The sequence below is a fragment of the Bombus terrestris genome, chromosome 14 (genome assembly GCF_910591885.1).
Source record: "Bombus terrestris chromosome 14, iyBomTerr1.2, whole genome shotgun sequence".
Classification (NCBI taxonomy): Eukaryota; Metazoa; Arthropoda; class Insecta; order Hymenoptera; family Apidae; genus Bombus; species Bombus terrestris.
The window spans coordinates 8,827,338-8,847,388 of record NC_063282.1 but is presented as its reverse complement, the minus strand read 5'-3'; the positions used below and the strand labels follow the sequence as shown (position 1 = coordinate 8,847,388).

The 20,051-nt window shown below is 41.6% G+C and overlaps 1 protein-coding gene across 2 annotated transcripts in view; it reads left to right on the top strand.

Annotated features, from left to right (window-relative positions):
* Positions 1–20,051, top strand: part of LOC100645026 (protein zerknuellt 1) — a 101,967-nt gene that overhangs the window by 32,846 nt on the left and 49,070 nt on the right. The window contains exon 3 of one of the 2 annotated variants that reach the window (XM_048411659.1): positions 14,683–15,437. The exons of the other annotated variant lie outside the window; for it this stretch is intronic. The gene's annotated coding sequence lies outside the window, so the exon portion shown is untranslated. The remainder of the gene's footprint in view (positions 1–14,682; positions 15,438–20,051) is intronic. 2 annotated transcript variants of the gene reach the window in all.

The following is a 20,051-nucleotide window of genomic DNA, read 5'->3' as shown; positions in this document are numbered from 1 at the left end:
AGGGCCAGGAAGGCGTTAATACTCTTCGCTTGGAGGGAGATCGCACTGGTCGAGCGTTGGAACGCATTAACTTAATTTATTTGTCCTTTATTTGGCTGTCAGCCACGCCGCCAGACGTCCGCCAGTGGCGTAGACACCGGTGCAGTATGCATTCTTAGGAGTGGCCTTTGGCATTATACACCGACGTCCGCGAATATATTGCGATTCGAATGACCTCGGAGACTGAATTATGATTCGATGCCTCCTCGCGTTGACACCGGATTGAATTAATTACCGTGCTTACGATACATCATTTAGGCACGGTTTGGTTCATGGGCCAAGATCTATAGACATGGGATAGGTGTTTGGATTGCTTGGAAAAGGTACAAGTGGATTCGTAGAGTCATGGTTTATTGGAGAAAGTTTAATGGCAACTGTATAATTTTTTAGTTAAAGATTAATACTTTGCTGTCCACGTAAATGTACTAGTAACCTTGATTAGTAGACGGGCGTCTTTTGGTAAAGAAATGTCAAATTCGTAAACTTTACGTAGAGGGTCGATAAGCGAGTAACATCAACGTGGAGGATCATCGAACACTAACGTTTGACTTGCATTTAACAACACGTTAGTGCCACCAGAAATTGCTAAGATTAATCAGGAATTTGCGAGGATTACAATTTCAAATACTCCTCAGCACAGACCCGATGGTAAATATTATGGCGTGTCCTCCTCTCTCTTTCCTACATGTAGCGTAGACGGTTAAAACATTGTGTGTGGGTGTTCTTAAAATGATGATGCATTTAGTGTATAAGAAATCCCGTGTATTTTCACACCTAAATCTTCATACATTCTTCTTCATCAACCCGACAAGCAGCAATCAAATTTCCAATCTCGCTAATGTTCTCACCGATTCCAACTAAGCTTATTAGCTGAAGACTATTGTAATTAGAAACAACGAAAAATCGGTATCGTAAGGATGATAAGCGATTGCAGGGGTGGCCTAATTTCTTGGTTGCTGGATGTCTGGTGGTCGTGAACGTGCGGCGTGGGGATGAATAAGCGAAAACCCTCGGCAATTCCGCTGCCATAAAAGTCAAGTTCATTCCGGGGCGATAATGCTTGTAATCCAAATATAATTCTTGTCGGAGGGGCGAAACCCGTCGAGTTAGCGCTCTCTCAACAGGGGTAGGGAGTTAAAATCATCCCGTGGCGTGGATGTATCTGCAGCCACCATTTCGTTGTTGCCGCCAGTACACCCCTCTACAGGTCTCTTTGTACACCCCAGAATCATAGAACCCACCCCTACTTACGACCGCAAACACCGTCGGCCACCCTCGGCTGAGTTAACGCCAAGTCGAACCTCTCCTGGTTATTATTGCCGTGGAAACCTCTTCATCCTAACTAAGCTAAATTTCCTCTCGGAGCTAAGTTCGCTCGTACAAATTGTTTAGACTGCCGCAGGGAGAATAAAATGTGATTGAACGATATTTTAACTTGTCTTGTGCGTGAAAATTGTTGTAATAAGTGGATATAAGATTTTTGTTAGACGATTGAATATTTTTATTATAGTATATTGTTTAGATAAAGATAGGCAGGAAAGGGATAGACTGTCGTTAATTTTGTATCTTGCAACTTGACAATTAATTATTGTAATAATGCTGTATTAGTAAGTTATAGGTAATAGTACATATAGTGACAGGAACATGTATATATATTAGATGTAACTTTTGTGTTACGTCATGTTACATGGGATTAAATATCCTAAAAAACACTGCTGATATATTCACTTTCTTTTTTTTGCAAAATAATTGTTAACGGAATGGAACTTTTTATCTGCTGATGAACTACTCGTTTCTGTAAAAGATTAAAGATTCGTTAGGTTTTCGAAAGGAAGGGATTCGATACAGGTGAATTTCATAGAAGTTTTAGTAGAATAATTAGAATACGAAAGTTTTGTACAAATTTCGAATCTTTATGATAATTTTCTAAGTTTAGGAGAATATCGTAGAACACTAGGGGCCAGAATTCTGCGGATTCTGCGAAATTGTCGCACGACGTCTGTACCTTAAATTATACAGAAAATTCACCCTTTTGGTCGAAGTGGCATTTAGCTTTGAATCATGCTGTTTCTAATTAATGTAGGTTTGGTTTATAATGCTGTAATTAGCAATCTGAAGTAGATTAACAGATATTCGCATAAAACTAACCCAGTTAATACAGCAGACATCCCATTAATCATTTTCCATCTTGCACAATATCTTCTGACCTCGCTTCTAATCTTGCCTTCTGCATTTAATTCGCGCTACCATTTATCTCAAATCCGTTGCACTGCTATTTCCATCATTTGCATTCATTAGGTCTCGCGTAATTCACGCTCTGAACGTAAAACAATTAACTTTAATTATCGAACTTCATTTCCTCCGGATTTTTATAAAATTATACTATTCGCTCAGTTTCTTCGTTTGCAATGCTAACTGTAAGTGTAATTATTGCTCGGTACACTGTACATGAAGATTACAGAAAATAATCAAATTTTCAAATAACATATCCACGATAATCATTTATCCAGAAATTTACAAAGTGATTGCAAACCAAACGAATTATCTTTTCACCTTATCGTCGCGTTCTTCCTCCGCAATCCCCCAAAAAATATCGCCAGGTCGATCGATCAGGCAAAATTGTCGTAACGTTTAAAAGGGAGGAACGTCGAGGAGGGACGAAGCGAGAAATAGTCGATTCAAACCTGGGAGCCTTTCCTTCATCCACGGGCACGTGACTTCGTCAACGTTTTGACAGCGTTTAGCGGCCTCGGCCTTTCAGTCTGTTCGGCATCTTGGAGGCCCTTTAAAGGGATGATAGATGCTTGGCACGCGACCGACACGCCCACGACGCCCGATCCGTGCACCCTGCCACCCAACGCCGGGGTTACGTTGGATATTTAGGACAATTTATCCGTCGAATGGGCGTCGAGCTGTTAGCACAGGCATCCCGGTGATATCAAACAATTCATATATCTCCTGGTTGACGTTCTGAAATAATAGGGAAATGAATTCGCGCAAAAGATGGAAATCGCCCGGGCGATCGGGCTATGGGCAGGAACAGTTAGGATCATCAGTCATTAAGTTACGATCTCGAGGAGGAGCGGGGCCAAGCCAAATGGATTTACGGGCCGGATCCTTTCTGTTTTTTAATAAAAGTTTGACGCTCCTATCGGAAACTCGACGAGAAGCTCTAACGACGCCCCTGAAAAATCATTACTAGTTTAGTTCGATTTAGTTTGCTTGTGCTGGATCATCGATCATCCGTGTCCGTCTACCCCTTCCGGAACGGTGGATCGGTTAAACGATTGCTCGTGGAGTAATCAGTTTCGCTGTTTTATTCTATTTTAATGAAATGCTTGCTCCACTGGGAGAAAAGCGACATGTAATTCTGCCAGGAAAGGTGGTTAACGGAAAAGTAAAAAGGAAACGGGGAAACGATGACATATATTTTAATTTAAGACGCGAGTTGTGCCAAAAATTAAATGTAAGATGCTGATGTGGTTTTTAGCAATTAGTATCATCGTTTTGTTCCATTATAATGGGACATTTCGTCTCTGCGGAGGTGGGGGGGGGGGGTACGGCAAATCAACGAAATTAGGTACTCCAAAAGAGGCGAAGAGAAATGAAGATAATGAAGAGTAAGTTAACTGCAAGTCATACCTTTGTCGAAAGTAATGTACGAGTAATGTTTAGTTGATTTCCTCGTCTTGTTTCATGCTAGGTATTACTAACTTCATTACAAATAGATCCAAGGATAAGAAATTGATTGACGAGAACGAAGTTCAAAATGTTTATCCAATTTCATTTCGCGCTAAAACTTTTCGCCTCTTGACAAAATGTTTGAATATACACAGCCGAGCAGACATAAAAAGGTAAATAAAAAGACGGGAGAATGTCTCAACGATAAATCTTACATCCTACAAGTATACCATCAACTCGATTCTCTGCGTCCGCTTTAAAGTTATCAATTTTTTAGTACAAAGAAGAAGAGAATGGCGCAGGCAATTTGTGGGTTCCCTTGTACAAAAGCAAATATAATTACGTTAGCGAATTTCTCATTTTCCCCGTTTATTATTCACTCCGTCGCTTATCTGGAATATATGTAATTTCCCGGCAGAAAGCCGGCGAATAAACGCAGCCTCGCGAACGTTCCATTTCTGCCAAACAAATTGCCCTCCCACACGAGCGGGACAAAGGCTCGCTGCTGCATTACAAGCTCATTCAAGAATCGTGGCGGCAAGATACAACCTGGACATCCATTAGTGGTTGAACGGTGGCTCGGTAGAAGAGGAAACGCGCAGGTCCCAGCAATCCCAGAGCTAATAAATTCGCGAGGCTTTGCACTGCCTCGAGTGGACGTTAAACCAATATTCTCAGGGAAATTCGTGGACCGTTTCAATTTGTTTCTGATCGGGCTAGTTTATTCGTTCCCAAAGTAATTTCCTCGAAAAACACCCGTTTCTCTTGGCCAACGACATTATTTTTCTTTATCGGCACCGATGAAAGTCGATTATTTTAACGTGTTCAGCTTGACAATTTGATTGATCGAAGGTTTCAAGGCCTTGTAATTCTTCTAAGAATTGTGATATCTTCGTTAATAATTCTTTTATTATATGTTTATTATTTTTCTATTACCATTTCTATAATGGTATTTCAAAAGAGGATGATTTAACATACGTAATTACCATTTTATTGAAGATGCTATTATTCTTTCAATCGATTAGAAAATTCTACCGAGAGAATCACACTACTCGTATTAAATGTAAATTAATCACTATACCAATCCTATTAAATTTCCATTTTAATCAAATTCATCAAAACAGACAAGAATTATTCAATAAATACAATCGTCTTAAGATAAATAGAATTTTTGCAATAGAAATTTTAACTACTCAAGAATGGAAAAGTAAATCGAAGGAGACAAAGAAGCCGAGGTTAGTTCGGAACTAATAAATTCGCGAGATTCTGAAACGCCCGGGGCAGAAGTTTTTTAATCGCGACGCATGAACCGTCGTCTGCCGGAGGCAGTCGGCTGTGAGACACTGCACTCTTGGGATAACCCCTGCGCTGGCCTGGAGCGGTTGTCATTTTAAATCACTGCCAGAATGCCGAACAACCCTGATTTTCGAGCCTCCGCAACCCCGAAACCCTTGGTCAAGTCTCGAAATCGCTGGAATTAAATTCTCTTTTTGCTTGTCCTACGAAAAGTGGCCTTTTTGCGCGCGGAAAAGAGGACACATTTCACCGAAATGCTGCGCAAACGTGCAATCTTTTTGCGCGGTCTTCTGAGAGTAAATTACTGCTACGATGAATTCGTGCTGTCTAGATACGTGTAATTTGAAGTGGTTTTTTTTTTATTAAGGGAATGTAGTATGTAACGTTCGCAGAAGTAGTATCAACTACTTAACAATATAGTTAATTCTTTCACTGTTATCCGGTTAGGAACTGAAAATATTTTTGCTATATGTTACGTCTCTTTCAGTTTTCTTCTCAATCATAAACATCGATTTACCAAAAAATTTGTAAGAAGATTAAACTTTTCTCGTTAGAGAGATAACTCAAAGTTCAAGAAGAAATACTTAATCTTCAGTATATTTTAATCTTATTCAAATTTGAAGTGCATCCTTTTTATTCGGAATACTAACAAGACGTTTATGAATGTTGATACGTGTTCAATCAAGAAACCAGCAATTTTCCTCTCTATGTAACTCAACTCGAACCAAAAAGAAGGTTCCGCTTTTCCAAGACCGTCGATGCATATTTACAACTGAAAAAAATCCTTGGAGAACGTGATCTTTTTTCCATGCAATATTTATCTGAACTTAAACACATGCAACTCATGCATAGTCCATCTAAGAAGCAGCTCCTGTAAACACAGAATATCTAGCAGAACATCCGCCCTTTCCTTTCCTTCTCTTTTTTTATCTTCTCTCCGCTTCGGTTCCATCAACTTTCCACATCTTAAGCGATGACTTTGAAACTTTGTGGACGAAGACTATCAAGCATCTTCCGTGGCATAGCGACTAGTTGTGATACGCGTGTTCACCGTCCCGATTTTCTTCGAGTTAACAGCTTCTGTAATTAACTGTACGCCGGCCACGACTACCGGGCTTAATACAATAATAAGGCGAAGGTAGCAAGCGCGAATAAATTACCGGCAAAGGGGTTGTATAGCTCCCACGTGCGTTGTATTTACGTGGCGCGAATGCGCGCCGGGGACGAGCGCTAATTACGAGAATGAATGAGCCGCGAATGGATGTCGTTCATCTTACTGAAAACGCAGCTTCCTCTTCCGGTGTACAGCCACCCCCATGCACCACCTCGTCGACTTAAGCCCAATTTGCATCTGTCGCCCGACTCGCGGATGCAATTAGATTGGAATTATCGCTGCCCGTTTGTCCGCGTATAATTGCAGTTAATCGCGACTGCTTTCCCAACGTTTCAACCGATCCGATTTTCTACTCGCGTTTGCCGAAATAAGATTTTCTGTCGTATAGAATTTTGGAATCATTTTTGGTATTAGTCGATTTGGAGAATTTTGTAATATAATCTGTGGGTATTGATCCGTTTCAATATTGATGTTATGATTGTACTATATGGTTCTCGAAACTTTCCCAATTCCAATTTCGATATTTTTAGCGTTAGTAGAGCAGCTCTGAATGGAATTATTTACTTAGCTGGTATTTTTGTCATAACAATTTCATATAATATTTGAATATAGATTGAATTTTTTTGTGTCAATTATCATGAAAAGTTTCCTCAAAATTCTATAATTTTTAATTTGCATCCTGACTCCAAGCGGACGCTATGCGCAGCACACGTGTTAATCGAATCACAGAATTTCCATCGTATAGAAAATTAAAAGCCTTCGAATGTTTCCCCTGAAACATCGGAAGCCTAAAAATATTCTATGAAAAAGGAATCCGACTATCGATATACCGCCAAAAATTTACATTGGAGATTGTACATCACGTTACGCGATTGAAACTGGGAATTGAATGGAATCTGAATCACCGAAACCATTGAATGAACGAGAGACGATGACCCATTGAACGCGCCGAGGAATCAATGGCCCGTCTTGATAGAAGATTTACGGATGCTATTTCCGTTTTATCAGCAGCTCTCGTTCCGTTTAGACGTCAGCCAAGCTAGGGAAACGTATCTGCTGGCCAATTAACGGATTCGTTGCTCCAGCGTGATTATCAGGCGGCATAATTAATATCCCATACGGAGCGGAACGAGGGGTAAACGATCGAAGAAACGAAAGGAAACCGAGGAAGAGGAGGAGAAGGTGGTCGCAGCTGGCTCGACCGTGGCAGACTTTAAGACGCCGCTATCAAAGGAAGTGAGGTCGACCTCGAAGATGGTTAATGGTCGACTGGACGTGGGACAGGCTTTCCACGATCGTGGATCACGATCAGCTAGAAAACACATGAATTTTCATACTCGAAAACAACGATAATCATCGGACAGTTTTAAGGTAAGGTCGAGAAAACTGATGTATCAACGGAATCTCCAATGAATGTGGAATAGTCCGTGATCATCGTCCCAGTTATTCATCGCTGGCGCTGCATTTGTGATTTCAGTCGGCCTTTCATTGAGTTATTATGATCTACAATGTAATCTGGCCGTTGATAATTTGGTAACGAATGTAACATATTATCTCGTGATTCGTTTGTCTCATATTTTTCAAAGTGTTAAGACCCTCTCGTTAGACAGCGACGAGATTAGCCGAGTTGAATTTATGAATGGCGCAGAGTGAATGTACCAATTGTGTAACAAGTTGAATGACGGAGTAAATATGATTCCATAATTAAGATATCGCTAACTATTGCGTGATATGTCGTATTCGTGTGTAATAGACTTTTGAGACGGTCCGATTAACTCCGAAGTGGTCATATTATTACAGAATGAAATACTCAGCGTTCCAAAGAAACCATTCATGAAAATGTTGTACTTACGTAGCAAGTCTCTTGTTTAAATTGTTGTCAATTGGCTATTTCCAAGTTAATTAGTCGTCGATCGGAGCGGTGTCGAACACAGATTAACAACGTCAAACTTGGTTCTTCGTCGTTTCAAAGCTTTGAACCTATTACATTTACATTCTGCACACCAGATCAGATGTTCAGTGAAATTATTGAAACTTGCAATATTCAAGGCAATTGAGCTCACTCAAAATCGATAGAATCAAACTCAAACCACCAACCCGAAGCTTCAAACCCAGACTCGATTCAATAACGTTGGAATCCAGTGGATGACCAACCCCGTCAGTCCAGTTGAAACAGCAACCCCATACCGTATCCCCGATCCCGTTCAGCGTTACGATATTCCCGTTCCAACCCTCTATTTCGATAAATCGCACGGGTTCGCAAATACCGGCGAGATAACGTACGATCCCATCTAATTTCGATAATTGCACCGACTGGTATCAGCCCGCGAGCAGGATCTTTTCCCTTGTACCTGCGATAGGAGGCACGAAAATCGGAATCGAGCGGTGGGAAGGGAGTGAAACGTCAGCCAGATGCGTCGCACGAGGCGTGTCGAATTCCCCTATGGGCCCGGAGTCGGCCTGCATTCCCATATTAACATAGAGATACGGTGTTACGATGGTTGGCACGAGGTTCGCGGCGCGCGGTGCCGTTTTGTCCTGTATACTTTAGGATGGTCTAATGGAGGCTCGCCACGTGGCGCCACGCGGCTCCGGGTTAAGCAAACTATCGATTATGGGATTTCACGCTAAGCACCTATAGGATTACCACCGGCGATGGACGATAAAGCCACTGGATTTGTTGCTCTTTTCAAACAGAGGAAGAGAGAGAGAGAGAGAGAGAGAGAGAAAGAGAGAGACAGAGAAAGAGTAAGATCTTCTTGGTGTTGCAACGGTCGGTCTATCTGATCGGTGCACTGCCTCCTCGTTGCCTGCTCCCGTGGTCCCCAAGGTCCACTCGATGCTCCCTTTGCACAACCTGACTGTGCGAAAATCTTGCCTCTACCATGGCTCGTTCGAGGTTTATGGACTCGGTGGCTTTTGGTTTCGAAAGCGGGTAATGGTAGAGAGTCAACGTTGTTGGGTTCTGTGTTGAATAGAGTTGACGAGAGTAGCAGAGAATTTCTGAAATGTTAAGGAAATTGAGAATGATCTGGATCTTAAAACGTACCTAATGAGATAATTAAGTTTTGTATTTTATTCCTGAGATTCAATATTCTTGAATGAATTAATTATGTATTAAGTGCCTTTTTGAACGAAATTTATGTACTATTTATGTATTACCTACTATCCTTCTATTCGGTATTTTCTATTATTCTATTCCATTTTTGGCTGAAATACTCGGCTCCTTCTTCTGCTTCAGATATAAAACACATAAAAGCTAAAATAAATGCAACAGCGTACAAATATTTTCTTATCCTGTGTTTATGCAAGAGAGGAGAAAAGTTGCAGAGAATTTTTAAAGCGAGCCAAGTTTTCTCATGGCACGGTGTTCTGTCGTGTTAAATAAGCTGTCAGGGGGCGTGCTTCTAAATATGCTTTTATATAATTACCCGTGGCTGATCAGGGACACCGTTTTTTGAAACGATTTTTACGGTCATTAGAACCAGGGCGAGTCGATGTGCCGTGGCAGTCTGTTCCCATGACGTAGAAACGAGGTGTATTTAATCGTGTGTGCCAGTGATTCGACGCGGCCGGTTTGCAAGATGGCTAAATGATTTGGGAACCACCCACTGCAGCTTGCGTTTTCTCATAACGTTACGAACCGTGTTCGAATTAATCGTCGATATTCGATCATTTTCCTTTACGCATTTGTATGTTCCTTTCGTTCTTCGTTATTAATATATTACAGTAGGGAAGTATCGTTAATTATTTGATATCGTTGGGGTAGTAAATGAGAGTGTGATTAGGTTTCATTGAACTTTCGATAGTGTAATAAATTGTCTGCCACTATATTAATACACTTCGCTTCGATATTTCACTTGAGATAAAATTAATTTTATATTTAGTTAAATACCAATGTGAGGAAATACAGAATCACGGACATTTAATTTACATTAAATCAGTTCTTTGTAGAAGTCTATTATTATTTTTACATCTGAATAATTTACATATAAAATAACTGAGAGGAGAAGAGAAGTGAATCAGATTTCTGGAATTTAAAACATCCATCAAATAGAAATCAACGCGTGATCATAATTCCACCGGAGGTAATAGAAAATGATCAACTTCAGAATCGAAGTGGATTGATCTATTTTTCGAAGAACAGAGGGTCGTTGGCCTCCCACGAATCGACGAAAGAGGAAGCTGCGCCGGACAGAAATAACGAAGCAGGAAGTGGCGAATCGGAAAAAGAAAAGGGGTCGCTAGATACGAGACGACGCGACGATTCGTTGCTCGGTTGGTTCACAAGGCGTGAGTATGTCGAGCGTGCATATCGAAAGCGTGGTGAGAGGAAGAAAAGGAAGGACAAGACGCGGAGGGAAGAGCGAGGGACCTCAGCAGGAGATAAGGCCTTTGAATATAGCCGCAAGGTCAGCATGGAACTGACCCCAGCATCCTGCCCGACTGAATTCGAGTTTAATGAATAACTATTGAATCCCGCCTCTATCGCTGCCAATAAGAACAAAACGGAAGCCATGCCGATGGTGAACTGATGCTCAAGCTGGAACTTGCCGAAGGAACTTGTGTCGGGCTCCTGTTTATGTGAGATGATTTAAAATAATCGAGCAGATCGATTAAAACCACCAGACATCGTTTTCCATCGTTCCTATTCGTGGAACGATGCCTTTGTTTCTGAGCCAGATAGAAACCGTTTAGAAAATAGACTACGGAGAATGTGGATTAGAAAATTGTTTAGCAGAGTATATTTGCGGTTTTCGACTCTTTTTGCGTTTCTTTTGCGATATTTTTATAGAGAAATAAACTTGTTGTCGATTTGTTTCTTCGTTTCTTATATGATAGACTCGTTCAAAGGAACAGGAAAGCTTAAACAACAATGTTAAACGCCATCTTTCTTCAGACGTAATATAATTTACGCATTTTAATCGTCACTGATATTGTGGTAGCGCACAAGACACCTTTGTTTCCACTCAGAAGCAATCTTAAATTTGTATTCGAATCACAGCGAATTGAAAAAGGCGAGAAAAGTTTCACCGTCCTGAATAGGATAATCGCTCGAGGCAACAGATTTCGCGCCCCTCATCCGGCAGGTGCGTCACGAAGCGTCATCGCTGATCCGTGGAAAATGGCGGAGACGCCTCGAATTCACCGGTGTACGGTGGGAAAAAAAAGTACGAAAGAAGAAAAGAGACGAAGGAGTAGGCATGCGGAAAGGGGAGAAGGTAGAAAGGGGTAAAAGGAGGATCCGCAAGGAGGAATGGGAAGGGTTAGCGTAATCTGTATGGTGCTGTGGCATCGGTGCCATCAGGCCGAGAGACTAAGTATACATTTTATCCGTAACGTGTTCGCCATTACCCTACGACGCCGAGGCCACGGGCTAAGTAACGGCTCGTGAGGGTCGAGAACGGCCTCGTAATGCGATGTGTGTGCAACATAAGTGGCCATCAGCCAACATAAACAATCGCCATGGTAAGTATATGGTGCGACGATACTTGGCCCTCTCCCTCTTTCATTGTCTGCCATTTCTGTTCACCTTGCGCCGGTCGTTCTTGGTACATCCTCGTCTCACCGACTCGAGTGGCGATCATGGAATCGTACGGGGTCCTTCACGGGATACCTGCTACGTATACGGGGCCCCATTGGAGACGGTGCAACGTAATGGAGCCATTATCGCTGGATAACTTCATCATCGGCCATTGGCGTAGGCCGTTCACCACGCGATGTACGCTCTCTCTCCGTTCTTCCGCTCGGTATCACGATCGACCGATACAAAACGATTGCCGGGTACGCGGGGAGGGGCCATCTTATCGATGATGGGAATTGTGCTTCGTCTTCGTTCCTTTGGCATCGTGTACCGATATTATAGCACATATTGAAAATTCTACATAATTTAATGTGCCCCTCGTGGACGAATATGGGCTATGGTTCTTGGAACAGAGCCGTTTATAATCTGGCCCCGATCGCGTCTTAACGTCCGCGCGGACCCGCGCAACTTTCAGCATCGATACATCGGCCATTCTTAATCAACGGGCAAAAAATAACACGCTGGGATCTTGGAAAAATGTCTCGACGATCCGTATGCCGGATAACATGGAAAATTTCCTTCGAATCACTGATAAACGTTTCTCGTTCGTTCGTCGGACGATCTACAAGTTAATAACGTGATTGGAGACGTAGCAACGTCGTACCAGAGGCAGTAGAAAAATTTTTTGGAACATTAATGGGTTTAATTTCACTGGAATTTACATCGAACTCCGAGTTTCAACAAAAGAGAAATAATCTCCACATCGATTCAATAACTCGAGTATCTCACAAAGACCGTGAATCATCTTGCCATCATAACGCCGAGATTACACCCTAAGAAGCGTTAACTTGGCGCGAATCTCCAAGTAAAAAGGTTCTCGCGGCGATGGTGGAAATAATGATCGAAGGAAGATGGTCAGAAGTTGGCGTCGAAATTCGTCGAACTCGCCTCGTTCGGAAGGAAATTCAGGAGAGAATTTCAGCCATATAAAACGAACGACGCGCCGTCACGAATGTAACGCGGACGAAAATTGCAGCGTGGTGGAGAAAACGAGCCACCATGATTCCTAGATACCTGTTCGCATTGTCCGGTGAAATTTACCGTTTCCGGTGAATACGCAGACCCAATGTGTACACCCTGGACGGCAGAGGATCACGATCAGCCGCGAGCACACACGTGCTTTCGAAGCATCGCGGCCTGTGTGTGCACGCAGAAGAAAGATATTGATATAAACAGGGGGCAGGGCCAGAGTGGAGCGTGCTTTGTAATCAAGCCCCCATTACTATCGAAGGTGGTCAATCTTCTCCGTGGACGTTGGCCGGAACGACGTTGTTCCAAGCGATACGACTTTTAGCGCGGCTTTCTTTTCTCTTTTTAATCCTGTGCCCGAGATGCGTACGGAGGAAAGGAGTTTGCTGACACCGGTCTTGTCTGCTCAACCACCTGCCCGTTTCACTTGTGCAAAGTGTTAAATTATGCCAATTAAGCTGACTACGGGCTGATAGATTTTCAAAATTTGTCGCCGTTACCAACGCTATGTGCTTTATATTCTCGAGTCTTGTCTAGCAAATGTGATTCGTAGTATTGCGATAATGGAATGGAATAAATCAAGCATTTTTCGTATCAATATCTGAATAATGCGTAGTCAAAGTGATAGAAATACGATATAGATTTCTCGCCAAACTTTCACGAAACAATATTTACTATCGAAATTGATAGAAACAGAAAAACAGAAGCTTTAAAAGATTGTTTTAGCAATTAGTCTCAAGGATGAATCAATTTCGACATTTTGTTGGTTACTTTTGTGAAGTTAATAAGGTCTTGATAAGGCCTTGACTGAGAAACAACCGACAACGATTGACTAATCTAGATTGTTTCCTGAAAAAGTGAGTCACACGTTACTTCGCTGCACAAACTTTTTGAAACTCTCAACAGAACTAAAACGGAATTTTTAAGAAATCTACGCCGAATTTCAATTATATAAATATCCTTCAAACTTCAAGACCTCTTGCAATTGTTTCTTTTCTCATTATCGTGATAATCAGCAGATGTCTATAAAAAGTTGTTCCAAAATTTTTCTACTAGCAAGCCTCGTTTCATTTCATGAGCATCCATCCTATCGAACGTTAGCTGTTTGGTAAAGGAATCTCTAAGAAAGAGATTCGAGGTGGCTTTGATGGTGGTTGTTCCTCAAAATACAATCCAATCCATGGCGAATTTCCCGTAGCTAAACCGTTTCCAATCGACCAACCGGTATTTCCAGCTGAAACCACCCTTCTCGGCTTGATCTCGAGACTTTTTTCGAGGGTGATCGCGTAGACGGTACTACTGAAGCAGAAACGAGGGTTTCGAGGCGGAAAAGACGGAGTCAGCACACCATTCGCAGAGAACATGGCCGGTGAAATAAAATGTATCGCCTATTTTATTCGGTAGCCTCGTATTGGTCGAGTGGACGTTCCACGAACCCCTGGAAGTCGCAATTTCTGGCCGCCTTCTTTTGTACCCGAGCATTCAATATCCTCTGTGTCGTAATGCAGCTTCTTTGGTAATTCGAATTGCTTTGTTGTTCTTATAGTCGACACGTTTGCGAATCTTTAGGAAGATTGAATTTCTCGAAACAAAGAAGGCGTGATGCCGGGAATGATGCTTGGGAAGTTAGGTTATTTTAGAAATTATTCGATATCGAAAGATGAAATAATAGGGTGATAGAGATAGGTAGTTTGTGTATAGGAATTTAACGCTAAAATAGTATTATAAAAAATATTCAAAGAGATTATTTCTTGTCTACAAAAATATGTGTATAAAGTTACCGAATATTTAGCGAACAATGAATGATCGAACAATTTACTATAACAACAAATTAAGAAGAATACCATTTCACAACAACATAACAAGAAATCTATATGTCCGACAAAATCTTTACATAAGTTCTACCAAAAAGCACTAACACACTGACATTGTCGAATAAAAATCCCATCAAATTAAATCACCTTTCCAATCTTCCAATCAATTTCATATGTATATTCAGCTCCTGAACATCATTCTCCGGGACAGGATCGATCAATCATCTGTGGAAACCAGGACGAAAGACGAAACCATCGCGACAATATCCCGTTGGTACACTACATAAGATGTCCACCGTTCCACTTCCATGCGGCAATCAAAGAAGAGTCGGCGTCCAATCAGACGCAGCTGGTCAAGAAGGGATTCTAGGAGCGGGCAGAGCGGGTTTGGAATCTTGGCAGGAGCCAGGGACAAAACATTCGCCGCGATGCCACGGCCAGAACGTATAATAAGAGTGTGATTAGCATTATTTACGGCCGGTTAACTATTAACCCATAAATCAACCGGAGGACTACATTATCCGACTGGTGTAACCGTGTGTTGGTGCGTGTCTGGTCGTCTCTCTTGGCTCCTCTCTTTCGAACAAGAAAAATAAGAAGAATAAGAAGAAGAAGAAAACGGTACCGTACCGAGGTGTGCAGACCTCGTAGATCGTACGAACGATAAGCGACGAGGATTCGTGAGCCGACGAGAAAGGAAAAAGAGGGGTGAAGACGGGGGTGGCAAAGAGGAAAGCTTCGATGGAAGAAGAAGGGAGAACGGCAGAGGCGGCCAGCCATCTTCTTGGTGATTTAGGAGGACGCAGTGTGCCTTCTTTCCTTTATCAGCCGCTCCTTTCCTTCTTGTCTTCGCTGGATCTCTCGCGCGAGTTTCTAGCGGATTACGGTGAATCAGCTCGACACCCCTTCGTAGACGTGCTCCGATCGAGCCGCACTTTCGGTGAGTGTATCTTATACCGTATCACGAGGTTTGGATCGATTTGTTGAACTCCGAACATGTTGTGTGCGAGTGTTGCGTGAGATGTTTTGGTTATTCGTATGTTCGAGAATAGTTTAAGAGGGCGACTTCGGGTATGGAAGGTTTGGAAATAACAAAGATGCGACATTAGTGGAAAGAGAGAGCTGGAACAAGATCTTTCAGGAAGTAGATATTTCACGAAGGAAATGGCGTTTATTTTGACAATATGTGTATTTTTGTAGAACTTTTTACATTATTGAGAAGGTGTAAGGTAGCGTCGTTTGAATGTTGTCTCTCTTTTTTGCGAGACAAAGCCGAATTCTTTATAGTGTTGAAATTTCTATCCGTGACAAAATGTGCTGCGCAAAAAGCATTAAATTCTCGTTTCATTTTTATTTGCGGAAATGAAGGGGCATAAAATTACTATTTGGCCTGCCCATTCTCCTAAAATTTTCAGAAATTGACTGCCATCTACCGCGCGGTTTTTGTACGTAAATTGGAAAATAGGTCGATGATACATCCTGCCGGCTGTTTGGAAAACCGCGCTGGCTCGTATTATTCAATGAAGAATAAAATAATTTGTTCGGCGATGCTTTTACTAGCTGCACGCTGATTGTTAGTTATGGTATCATATATCCGCGTTAAACTTAATCATTTGTATCGGCAGGGTGGGCAATTTAATCGGAACATACTGACAGGAAGATCCGTGCGCTATATGTTTTAATATTCGATGATAAACACACGTAAATGACTAATTAATTTAATTACAGCGGCGGCCGTTACAACGGGAAAACTCACTGTTTAATCAGCGACCGTGTCACGATGTAATTTCGCTGTTAATATAACCTCGCTTTGACGATTATCATCGCCACGATTTTTATTCAGTGGAAAAAGCGTGAGCTGTAGAATTCACGTGAGATACCGTTCGCAAACAGTTTTAAATATATATATGTACACACACGATGTAATTAGATATTACCTACATACAGTAGTAATATAAATATGCGAAATAAGGTGCTCTTATGAACTTTATTAGGTTAAATCACCTACGCATAAAATAATTAGTCTATTTAAGTATATCATTCAGATCCAATAAATTATATGAGATCTCGAACGATCCTCGTTCGCTGAATTTCAAAGTACTGTATAGTACTTAGTTACATAATCGCGGGACCAGGTAGCTATTCGAAATAAGAAATCGCGTGTGCGCATCGCGTTTTCATCGCAGTGGCCGGGAGATATCCGCAGCTCATAGAGGGCCAAAGGGGAGGCTGCTCGTGTAGTCACCGTGGATCCCTCTAAATAAATTCCCATAAAGCAGCGCCAGTTGCTTGGTCACGTTGGCCTGTTCTTGCCACTTGCCGCGTACACGGTCTGCTTCCGTATTCGAGACACGAGATCCTGCCAGTGGTACGTCATTCGCCCTGTCGCTAATCAGAACTAACCGCCGACGCGTGACTCGAATCCGCTATCGACGAAACGAACGAAGGATGAGAAGCTGGAAAAACGCGAGAAGACCTGCCAGACGGAGGGAAAAAAACGTAGAAAAGAGGAAGAGGACGAGAACGTGGAAGGAAGAAGGGGAAGAAGAAAGAGAAGAAGAAGCGTAGACACGTCGTTTTGCAGCAGCCATCTTTGCATCTCCCTTTCACCAGCAACCCCATTTTTGCGCTCCTGTTATGGCCGTTCCCTCGCGAACTGCCAGCTAAGTCTCCACCTTGAATATTTCTCTCCCTCTTGCACACCTTCCTTCGCGTTTCTCTTCGCTGCTCGTGATCGTGCCTGCAATTAGACTTGCAAAGCAACCGCGAATCTTGCGGAGATCCTCCGCTTCCGGAGCGAAGAGAGAGATTTTTGTTAGCTTCTCCGCGAGAATGTTCCGCGGATTGTGGCTTCGAGAAGTTCGCTGCAGAGTTCGGAGGTGTGGATCCCAAGTTTCGGGAATTTCTTTCTCCTGAAAGTTCGAAAGAGGGAGGCGGGGGGTGTTAAATATCGCGGAAGCGATATTCGAATTTCTGACACACGATTGACTTTTCTTTTTATTTCTGCGTCCTGAAATAATGATATTAACGACAATGGAATTGTTGAAATATATTCTCAACACGTTCAAAGTTTTCGTTACAGGTCTAAGATTCTGAAAAGTATAGCGAAAGGGGTAAAAGAGTTTCATTCCAAATGACCAAGAATTTCTAAAATTTGCTCGGCGAAATTGATACCTCGATCGGTAGTTTAATGTTTTCCGGATCGTTATTCGTTCACGAAATATTACGTAAACGGAGATAGCGCGTAATGGTGACTCTCGCGATCAATGGATCAACCCAGCTCACGAATTGAAATTTCTCAATGCAAGTACGGTCACGACCCCGTGGCCAGTTAACTGACGTTTGACATCTTTATCGCGTCTTGATTGTGGAAAAAAGCGGGACGATCCATGCGCACGATCGACTAAAAGAAAGAATCGACAGATTAGATGAAGCGTCGGGGTTAAGAATGGGGTATGAGGCGCGTTCATTAAATCGCGGCTCGTCATCGTCACGTTCCCTTGTCCTCGTTCAATTTCCGCTGCAGCTCGTGACGTTTTCGTCTCGACGATTTTTTTATTTCTCACCCCTTTATTTTAAAAATTTGGAAGCTGCGTGCTCAATGACAAAATTTCTATATTCTAAGCTTTTCGAAACTTCAAAATAGGATCACGGTAAAAGCAATGAAATTTATAACAATTCACAGTATTTACTCCTCGATGGAAGTTTAATAAAAATGTTCTAAACGCAATCTCGCAAAAAAGTATTTGCTAAGTTACGTAGACTCACAAATTAATCAATGTTTCTCAGTTACGCGACATTTAAATTGTGCGATATTTAGTTAATCATTTTTTTATTCCATTTGTGCAGAAACCATTTTTGCTTATATTTTCCATCATCGCATTTATGTCAATTCAGAGAATATCGTTGCATCGAAATCGTTGCGGGCTATCTCAAGTTAACGTAGCGCCTGTGTAGCACGATAAAGTCTCGAAGTAATTAGTCTGATGTTTACACAGTTTAACGTTTCCCTCGTATCTTCGGTTCTCCTCCTACGCGGCTCAATTAACTTACGGCGTACTTAATTAGTCGTCCTGGCTCTTGGCACGCGGCAACAAACCGGCGAGGCGCTCTCGAATCGTTGGCGCCCGGTAAATTCTTCTCCTCGGCTCTTATCTGAAAAATAATTATCTACCGGACCGCTGTAGAATTTTTATCGAGCCACCAAGTTGTAAATAGGCTAACCAGACTGGTGTAACCGGTAATTGAACCGGTGTTTGGAGTGCGCGATTCTTTCTCGGTTGAAAAAGTTTGGATTGTTGGACTATTGGGAGAAATAAACAAGGAACTTAATAACGAAACTGAATAAAAGTATTATGCAGTTTCGGAGATTTTCATTACTCCATAAAGATAATAGAGGAGAACTGAGGATCTTATAGCGTTGGAAAAGTAAGGAGACGTGTTCAAGGAAAGAATTTTAATAAGATTTATTAAGTATCGGTAAATTTGCAAGTATTTGAAAGGTTAATATCCTGTAACTGGAATTCTGTTTATTTATCAGAGAAGAAATTATGGTCGATTATACTTTTTCACTTTAATATTACCAATCATAACGTTAGGTATAACTACCTTGCTACTTAGATGGATATGATGATATTCGTATAGATGAAAATAAATAGATATAATAATCATATTTCTGGCTCAGTAAATATCAACATTAATCGTTCCAGAGTAGCTACTTTTAGTGGGTAATTGTGAAAGTATAAATCTGGAATGCATCAGTTTTATGCATTTAATAGTTCTGGCACTGATTTGAAAGCTAGGGATTAAAATAATTCTCGTGAATAAATTACTCACTCGAATCAAGAGGAAATTTAAAAGAAATGGGTTCTAAGTCACTTAATATAATAAAGGCCGGGGGAATCAAATAACAGGACAAATCGAATTATCCACAATGTCTGTTTAAATTCTCGCGATTTGTAGCACTTATGATAATGCAAATGTTAAACACAGAGAGGATTGCGGCAGATTGAATGAATTATAAATTGAAACAAGCGGAATGCGTTGATGCGAGGAGAATCGAGTGCGTGTTGAGATTCTAATTTATCAATTAGTAGGTAATTATTAGGAACGCGTGCACGCGTCCATTTGAATTGAATGTATTTCTCCCCATCGTGGCGTCACTGCGTAAAGAAAATCTAAACACGTTGCTTGCGTATGTGAACCGTATCATTATATCATTACGTGGCTACTCGTGTACGCGTATGATAGAGGTTTTCAAGCGTACAATATCGCACAAAAACACTCCTGGTAGTTAGTGTTCTCAGATAGCAATAAAAAATTCCAGAGAATAAGTAACACACGCGGAAAATAATTTATTAGCATATTTATTCGCTTTTTCTTTTTCCAGCGATGTTCTTCGCTAATGAAATCCAAACACACTCGTCGTTCGTATGTACGTCATTACTTAAAAACGAGTAATAGCCGGTGTCTTTAAGAAGAGATAGCTAGACGTGTACGTACGTGAGAGGTCTCGCTCGTGTTACTTTAAGCCTACGAGAAGGAAATCGCAATT